This window comes from Salmo trutta, chromosome 9 (genome assembly GCF_901001165.1).
Source record: "Salmo trutta chromosome 9, fSalTru1.1, whole genome shotgun sequence".
Taxonomy (NCBI): domain Eukaryota; kingdom Metazoa; phylum Chordata; class Actinopteri; order Salmoniformes; family Salmonidae; genus Salmo; species Salmo trutta.
The window spans coordinates 373,097-383,247 of record NC_042965.1 but is presented as its reverse complement, the minus strand read 5'-3'; positions in this window follow the sequence as shown (position 1 = coordinate 383,247).

The following is a 10,151-nucleotide window of genomic DNA, read 5'->3' as shown; positions in this document are numbered from 1 at the left end:
GGGTGGAGCCAGCGGGCTGCAAGATATCTCCCTTCAATCACCACTCCCCTCTCCTCTCCCTGCCATCTGCCACAATATATAACATTCTATTGCTTGCAAGAATTTTGTAAAATAATTTAAATAAAATTATAAGTTTTGAATCCGGCGTCGTTTTGCGTATCTGTTCATAAACCATGTGCCATGGATTTGGTACATCGAAAATCTCTTCCCAACTATTTTGCAACCTATTTGGCACAGCTGTCAATTTTTTGGTCCTTATATTAAACTGGTGTATTTTTTCATTTATCTCAATTTTCTTTAACCAATTTTGATATTTAATTCATGGCCAACAGACTCTCTCTCTCTCTTTTCCCCTTTCCGTTTGCTTCTTCCATTTTTGTGGTAATGCTGCAATTAGTTGGTTGTAATTTTGGGTCCAGCACACAGTTCCATATATGTTTCTTAGCTGCATGTGTGACAACTCCACCAGTCCTATTTATGATATCATTTATAAAGATTATACCTTTTATTTTTTTTAAAATCATTAATCATTAATTTCCAGGTTGGATGGTATTTTCAGGTTTCTGCTGCGCTTCTTTTGATGGTCATTGGTTTGCTAGAACATTTGCTGTATAGTCCTTGTGAATAAGAATATTTGATAGTAGGAATCCTTCCAGGTAAGTTTGTCCAAAATCAGGTTGTAGGTTAAGAGTTTTGATTTGGAGTGAAAGTTATGTTGTGGAGGGTAGTATCCTGTATATGTCCTTGTAGAAATACCCAAGTTTATCTAACTCTTATTCTTTTTGTAAAAACATTTAGGAGCTCATCTGCTCACTTCTCTCTATCACTGTCCTTCTCTATCACTCTCTTTCTCTCTCTATGTATCACTCTCTCTCTCTCGCTCTCTCGAAGCGGTGGCAGAGATCAGGATCAATGTGACCAATGAGCATTCACAGTCCACCTTCAACATCCTATCTCACAGGAAGGACCAGAGCTGTATGAACAGTTCCTGGACATCTCCAGTAACATCTGCAGGTACACACACACGCGTTGCACTCAAACATCTTACCCACTGTGTGAATTTAGCTTCAAATATACTTTTTCATGTTACCATACTAGAACTTAATGATTTAAAGGATTGCATAAGGATTGCATATGTTGGGGTCAATGGAGGGTGGATAATAACTAGGTGTATGGAAAGTTACTGAGTGAGGAAGGAAGAGTGCAGAAAGTTTACATTCTGTCAAAACATGCTATTGTTAAATTATGTCCCCTAAGGAGGGAGGCAAAGGGCTGGCTTCAGTTATTGATAAGGTAGGGCAGCTGTGGATCTAAAATGGCGCCGGAAGAAATGGCAGCAGTTTTACGGGCGACCAACCAATTGTGCTTTTATGGGTTTTTTTTGCGTTATTTGTACATAATGTTTCTGCAAACATATCTTACGGCAAAAAAAGAGCTTCTGGATATCAGGACAGCGATCACTCACCTCGGATTAGAATATTTTTTCTACAACAAGGAGGACGCACAGGACATTCTCCAAACACCCCACAGGGCTGACATCCCCGTTATTTGCAAGAGGCAGTGACGCAGGTACAGAGGACATGCCGTCTCCGGGTCCTGACCAGGCGAGTGGGAAAGCTGCCGTTACAGTCAATACTACTCGCCAATGTGCAATCATTGGACAATACATTAGACGAGGTACGATCATGAATATCCTATCAACGGGACATCAAAAACTGTAATATCCTATGTTTCATGAAATCGTGGCTGAATGACGACATGGATATTCAGCTAACGGGATATACGCTGCACCGGCAAGACAGAACAGCAGGGGGTCGGTCTGTGCATATTTGTAAACAACAGTTGGTGCACAAAATCTAAGGAAACCTCTAGATTTTGCTCGCCTGAAGTAGAGTATATTGTGATAAATTGCAGGCCACACTACTTGCCTAGAGAGTTTTCAGCTATACTTTTCATGGCTGTTTATTTACCACCACAGACAGATGCTGGCACTAAGACCGCACTCAGTCAGCTGTATAAGGAAATAAGCAAACAGGAAACCACTCACCCATAGGCGGCGCTCCTAGTGGCCGGAAACTTTAATTAATGCAGGGATACTGAATTTCAATCAACATGTTAAATGTGCACCCAGAGGGAAAACAATTCTAGATGACCTGTACTCCACACACAGAGACGCAAACAAAGCTCTCCCTCACCCTCCATTTGGTAAATCCTGATTGCTGCTAACAAGCAAAAATTTAAGCAGGAAGCACCAGTCCTGTAGTATAAAAAACTACAGGACTGTTTTGCTATCACAGACTGGAACATGTTCCGGGATTCTTCCGATGGCATTGAGGAGTACACCACATCAGTCACTGGCTTTATCAATAAGTGCATCGGGGACGTCGTCCCCACATTGACTGTACGTACAGTTGAAGTCGTAAGTTTACATACACCTTAGCCAAATACATTTAAACTCAGTTTTTCACAATTCCTGACATTCAATCCAAGTATATATTCCCTGTCTTAGATCATTTAGGATCACCACTTAATTTTAAGAATGTGAAATGTCAGAATAATATTAGAGAGAATGGTTTCTTTCAGCTTTTATTTGTTTCATCACATTCCCAGTGGGTCAGAAGTTTACATACACTCAATTAGTATTTGGTAGCATTGCCTTTATACTGTTTAACTTGGGTCAAACATTTCGGGTAGCCTTCCACAAGCTTCTGGACAGAGCTGGTGTAACTGAGTCAGGTTTGTAAGGCCTCCTTGCTCGCACACGCTTTTTCAGTTCTGCCCACAAATTTTCTTTAGGATTAAGGTCAGGGCTTTGTGATGGCCACTCCAATACCTTGACTTTGTTGATCTTAAGCCATTTTGCCACAACTTTGGAATTATGCTTGGACTCTAACATTGTGTTTACTTGATAGCTACTTACACAAGTAGCAAGCTAGAACAAAGTGTTAATAAGATACAAATTAATTAAATGATTTAAAAGCAATACAAATAAGTTTTCCAGTAGGCATCTACAGAGGGAGCTACTGGAAATTGGAAGCCCAATTTGCGTGCAAGCTCTAAATGCCTGACTGATGTCTTGAGATGTTGCTTCAGTATATCCACATACTTTTCCTCCCTCATGATCCCATCTATTTTGTGAAGTGCACCAGTCCTTCCTGCAACAAAGCACCCCCACAACATGATGCTGCCACCCCGTGCTTCACGGTTGGGATGGTGTTCTTCGGCTTGCAAGCCTCCCCCTTTTTCCTCCAAACATAGCAATGGTCATTATGGCCAAACAGTTCTAATTTTGTTTTGTCAGACCAGAGGACATTTCTCCAAAAAGTACAAACTTTGTCCCCATGTGCAGTTGCAAACACTAGTCTGGCTTTTTTTATGGCGGTTTTTGAGCAGTGGCTTCTTCCTTGCTGAGCGGCCTTTCAGGTTATGTTGATATAGGACTAGTTTTACTGTGGATATAGATACTTTTGTACCTGTTTCCTCCAGCATCTTCACAGGGTCATTTGCTGTTGTTCTGGGATTGATTTGCACTTCTCGCCCTAAAGTACGTTCATCTCTAGGAGACAGAATGTGTCTCCTTCCTGAGCGGTATGACGGCTGCACGGTATGACGGCTGTGTTTATACTTGCGTACTATTGTTTGTACAGATGAAAGTGGTACCTTCTGGCGTTTGGAAATTGCTCCCAAGGATGAACCAGACTTGTTGAGGTCTACAATTCTGGCTGATTTCTTTTGATTTTCCCATGATGTCAAGCAAAGAGGCACTGAATTTGAAGATAGGCCTTGAAATACATCCACAGGTACACCTTCAATTGACTCAAATGATGTCAATTAGCCTATCAGAATTTTCTAAAGCCTTGACATAATTTTATGGAATTTTCCAAGCTGTTTAAAGGCACAGTCAACTTAGTGTATGTAAACTTCTGACCCACTGGAATTGTGATACAGTGAATTATAGGTGAAATAATCTGTCCGTAAACATTTGTTGGAAAAATTACTTGTGTCTTGCTCAAAGTAGATGTCCTAACCGACTTGCCAAAACTATAGTTTGTTAACAAGAAATTTGTGGAGTGGTTGAAAAACGAGTTTTAATGACTCCAACCTAAGTGTATGTAAACTTCCGACTTCACTTGTACACACCCCAAAAAGAAGTCATGGATTACAGGCAACATTCGCACTGAGCTGAAGGGTAGAGCTGCCGCTTTCAAGGTGTGGGACTCTAACCCGGAAGCTTACAAGAAATCTTGCTATGCCCTGCGACGAACCATCAAACAGGGAAAGCGTCAATACAGGGCCAAGATTGAATCATACTACACCGGCTCCGACACTCGTCTTATGTGGCAAGGCTTGCAAACTATTACAGACTACGAAGGGAAGCACAGCCACGAGCTACCCAGTGACACGAGCCTACCAGATGAGCTAAATCACTTCTATACTCGCTTCCAGGCAAGCAACACTGAGGCAGGCATAAGAGCATCAGCTGTTCCAGACGACTGTGTAATCACGCTCTCCGTAGCTGACGTGTGTAAGATCTTCAAACAGGTCAACATACACAAGGCTGCGGGGCCAGACAGATTACCAGTACGTGTGCTCCGGGCATGTGCTGACCAACTGGAAGGTGTCTTCACTGACATTTTCAACATGTCCCTGATTGAGTCTGTAATACCAACATGTTTCAAGCAGACCACCATAGTCCCTGTGCTCAAGAACACAAAGGCAACCTGTCTAAATGACTACAGACCCGTAGCACTCATGTCCGTAGCCATGAAGTGCATTGAAAGGTTGGTCATGGCTCACATCAACACCATTATCACAGAAACCCGAGACCCACTCCAATTTGCATACCGCCCAAACAGATCCACAGATGATGCAATCTCTATTGCACTCCACACTGCCCTTTCCCTCCTGGACAAAAGAAACACTTATTTGAGAATGCTATTCATTGACTACAGCTCAGCGTCCAACACCATAGTACCCTCAAAGCTCATCAGTAAGCTAAGGATCCTGGGACTAAACACCTCACTCTGCAACTGGATCCTGCACTTCCTGACGGGCCGCCCCCAGGTGGAAAGGTAGCTAGCGAGATATCTGCCACGCTGATCCTCAACACTGGAGCTCCCCAGGGGTGCGTGATCAGTCCCCTCCAGTACTCCCTGTTCACCCACGACTGCATGGCCAGGCACGACTCCAACACCATCATTATGTTTGCAGACGACACAACAGTGGTAGGCCTGATCACCGACAACGACGAGACAGCCTATAGGGAGGAGGTCAGAGACCTGGCAGTGTGGTGCCAGAATAACAACCTATCCCTCAACGTAACCAAGACTAAGGAGATGATTGTGGACTACAGGAAAAGGAGGACCGAGCACACACCCATTCTCACCGACGGGGCTGTTGAGAGCTTCAAGTTCCTTGGTGTCCACGTCAACAACAAACTAGATTTGTCCAAACATACCAAGACAGTCGTGAAGAGGGCACGACAAAGCCTATTCCCCCTCAGTAAAATAAAAATATTTGGTATGGGTCATGAGATCCTCAAAAGGTTCTACAGCTGCAACATCAAGAGCATTCTGATTGGTTACATCACTGCCTGGTTCGGCAATTGCTCGGCTTCTGACCGCAAGGCACTACAGAGGGTAGTGCGTACGGCCCAGTACAACACTGGTGCTAAGCTGCCTGCCATCCAGTACCTCTACACCACGTGGTGTCAGAGGAAGGCCCTAAAAATGGTCAAAGACCCCAGCCACCCCAGTCATAGACTGTTCTCTCTGCTACCGCATGGCAAGTGATACCGGAGTGCCACGTCTAGGACAAAAAGGCTTCTCAACAGTTTTTACCCCCAAGCCATAAAACTCGCTTGGCTACCGGGGCGATTTGCATTGTGTGCCCCCCCTTTCCCGCTTTTTAGGCTGCTGCTACTCTCGGTTTATCATATATGCATAGTCACTTTAACTATACATTTATGTACATACTCCCTCAATTGGGCCGACCGACCCGCACATTGGCTAACCGGGCTATCTGCATTGTGTCCTGCCATCCACCACCCGGCAACCCCTCTTTTACACTACTGCTACTCTCTGTTCATCATATATGCATAGTCACTTTAACCATATCTACATGCACATACTACCTCAATCAGACTGACTAAACGGTATCTGTATGTAGTGTGGCAGAGCAGGGGGTTGGGTCAAGACGTTTACACAGATCAGACACGGACAGAGTATGATTAGCTCGGTTTCAAGGGTGTTTATTAAATAATAAATCAAAAGAAAAGGATAGGTCACCCCTATGAGACCCTTTCTGGGATACCGTCTTCTGGGCTCCAGGTCTTGCTGTATCCTGTCGGGCACACAAACTCGCTTGCCTTAGCTCGGGCACCGTCTCCAACTACACGGAAGTCACCTTACTTCCCCCAGTCCTCCCCTGTGTGTTGCCCTTCTGGCAGCTTTATGGGGCTTGTACAGCTGGTGAGCAATCAGCCCTTGATTACTCACCAACTCCCCAATCAGCCCCAATTAGTCCTGGGCGGAGAGACGTTGAGACCTGGCACCTCCAGCAGATGGAGCCATCACCTCGTGATGTATACTCCGTCTGTCACCAGGCCTCGACGAGTCTCCCCCTGGTGGCTGACCTGCTGTACGCCTCACCCCCCCTTTTTAGAACCACCTGCTAACCCGATCGTTTGTGTCTTTTCCCCTGGCCATCCAGACCAGGGGAGCATAGTCTGTGACCAGGGTGAAATGGGCACCCAACAGGTAATACTTGAGAGTGTTTAGTGCCCACTTCACCGCTAGACACTCTTTCTCCACAATGGAGTGCTTTTTCTCTCCAGGAACCAGCTTTCTGCTGATGTACATGATGGGGTGCTCCTCCCCATCGTGTACCTGGGACAGAACGGCGCCTAATCCCGTATCACACGCATCCGTCTGGACCACCATCGGCACCTGGAAATCGGGTGTTACGAGAATCAGATGGGAGCACAGCGCTTCCTTCAGACGGCTGATCGCCGCTTCGGTCTCGTTCGTCCATTTCACTGTTTTCGGGAGGCGGGCCCTGGTTGGATCGGTGAGGGGGGAAGCTATAGCCGCAAAGTTGGGGATAAATCGGCTATAGTATCCTGCCAGTCCCAGGAAGGACTTGACCTGTGTCTTGGTGTGTGGAACGGGCTAGTCACGCACCGCGTGAACCTTCCTCTCCTGGGGCTTGATGTTCCCCCGTCTGATCAAATACCCCAGGTACTCCACCTCCTCGAAACCTAGTTTGCACTTCTTGGGGTTCGCGGTCAACCCGGCTTGTCTGAGCGCGTCTAGCACTGCCTGGAGGCAAGTCAAGTGCTCTTCCCAACCTTGGCTGTGGAGGATGATGTCATCCAAATAGGCCGCTGCGTACTGCTGGTTTGTTCATCAGCCGTTGGAATGTGGGTGGGGCTCCGTGGAGACCGAACGGGAGCACCCGGTTCTGATACAACCCGTCTGGTGTCGAAAACGCCATCTTCTCCCGGGAGGAGGCTGCCAATGGTACCTGCCAATAACCTTTGGTCAGGTCAAGGGTGCTGATGTACCGGGCCTTTCCCAATTGGTCGATGAGCTCGTCCACCTTCGGCATGGGATATGCGTCAAACAAGATGATGTCGTTCACCCCCCAGAAATAGTTACAGAAGCGGAGGCTACCGTCTGGTTTGGGCACCAACACAATGGGGCTGCACCATGCACTGTGGGACTCTTCAACGACCCCCATCCTCAGCATAGCCTCCACTTCCTGCTTCACAGCCTTCCATCGGGCCTCCAGAATCCGATATGGACTCTTTCTTACCGTTTCGCCGTGCCGGGTAAGGCTGTGGTGTTCAATGAGGGTCGTGCAGCCCGGCTTCTCGGAGAACACCGCCATGTTCCGATTGACAAGCTCCCTGAGCTCTTGCTTCTGGGCCAGGTCGAGGTCCTCATAGCTCGGGACCACCACTGGTCCCGTTGATGTCCTGGGTCCCGACCATACCACGGCCAAGGCTGTCCTCTCGTGCCACTTCTTCAACAGGTTCACGTGGTAAATCTTTTGAGGTTTCCGCCTCCCCGGTTGCCGTACGCGGTAATTGACAGGTCCCATCTTCTCGACCACCTCGTATGGTCCGTGCCATGTTGCCAAGAATTTACTTTAGGCCGTGGGGATTAAGACCAGCACCCTGTCTCCCACCTGGAATTCTCGGGGCTGGGCTCCCCAATTGTAGACCTGGGCTTGGGCGCGTTGGGCCTTCTCCATATCTTCCCTCACGACAGGCCATATGGCTATCATTTGCTCCCTCATCGTCTCCACATGCTCTACCACGCTGAGTAATGGGGTTGGTTGGGCATCCCACACCTCCTTTGCGAGGTCCAGTAGGCCGCGTGGCCTCCTCCCGTAGAGGAGTTGGAACGGGGAAAACCCAGTGGAGGATTGGGGTACTTCTCGGATTGAGAACATTAGGTGGGGTAGTAGCTGGTCCCAGTTCTTCCCGTCCTGCTCGATGATCTTCTGTTTGAGCGTTTTATTAAAGCGCTCGACGAGCCCATCCAACTGCGGATGAAAAACGGAGGTCCGGATCTGCTTGATCTGCAGGAGGGCACACAACTCTTTCATGAGGCGGGACATAAACTCCGTACCTTGGGGGGGGCGCACCCGGGTCTTCTCCATTCCCAGGTGCGCCCCCAACAGGTGGGTGTGGGCCAGCTGAAGAACGGTTCCCACGTACCGTCGGGGAAGCAACAATACCTCTCGAAGTTCCCCCTGCTGGCATGACACCTGATACAAAAGGTTATTCTTGATTTGGAAATGGGGGTATCGCCAGTCACTCACCCCCGGAAGTAGCTGTCCATCCACCACTATCACTTGTGCTGCAGCGGCTTTCAAGTTCAGATCCTCCCACTGGGCCTCGAATTGTCCCCTCAGTTGGCCCCCAGTGGGGGTCTTGACTGGCCCCTCGAAGTCGAAGAGGGGGAGGATGGGTTCCTCCTCCAGGGGTTCCCTAGGGGGTTCGGGTTCCGGCACCCCCTCCGACTCCAGAGCCGTAGACCCATGCTGGTTAACCGGTTGCTTCTGGGCCGCACAGGCTATTGGTTGTCCTCGCTCTCTTCTTGGGCCGGCTCGTACCTTCTTCCTCAACTCGTGCCCCCATAGGGCCGTGAACAGCGGACAATCCCGTCCCCACTAGGAGAGGTACCGGCAGTTCTGGCACGGCACCCACCATCATCTGGCAGCTCCCTTGTGGCGTCATGATGGTGGTCAATACGGTTGGATACCGCTTTGTGTCACCCCTTTCGGTCTCCTGGTTCAGCAGGTTCATGGTTATGAGCGTAACCATACTTCCGGAGTCCAATAGTGCTTCCGTGTCGTGTCCGTCAACCTTCACCGGGACCATGGGTGCAGTTGATTCGGGGTGCACCCAACAGGAGGTGACATAGTTCACGGCGTGACCCACCTCACCGCCGGGGCTAGCTGATGGCATCGACTCCTCTCGAGCCGGGCAATTCCAGGCAATGTGCCCCCGGGCGCCACACTGAAAACATTTCCTTTGGTCTCCATCTACCTGGGGTCGTCAGGGACGGGTCGGCCCTACCCCAGCCGTTTCTCCACGGGTTTGCGGTCCTTTGGCCCTGCCGACTGTCAGTTCGGGGTACACCGCGGTGGGGCTGTCCTTCCGTCCCCTCAGATGGGTTGCCGACTCGTCCCGGCTCCCACTCAGCAGGGCCTGCGTGTTATGATGTGTCTCCACTGCTTCCAGGAGGCCCTCTAAGGTCTGGGGCGCACATAGACCTACTGCCTTCTTCATGTCGTAGGGTAGCACCCGTAAGAAGTGATCCAGGACCACTTTGTCGAGGATGGAAAGGGTGGATACGTCGGTTAGGAGCCATGTCCTGGTGACGCGCAGTAGGTTTCTCATCTGTGCTCGGGGGGATGCATCGGCTACGAACCTCCAGTCGTGGAACCATTGAGCCTGATGGGCCAGGCTGTACCCATAGCGGCTGAGTATCTCCCGTTTGAGTCCGTCAAATTAGCCGCCTGTTCGTCGTTCAGGTCCCAATACGCCTTTTGGGCATTCCCCGAGAGGAACGGGGCTAGCAGACTGCCCCACTTCGGCCTTGGCCATCCTTCCCGTAGAGCTGTCCTTTCAAACGTAC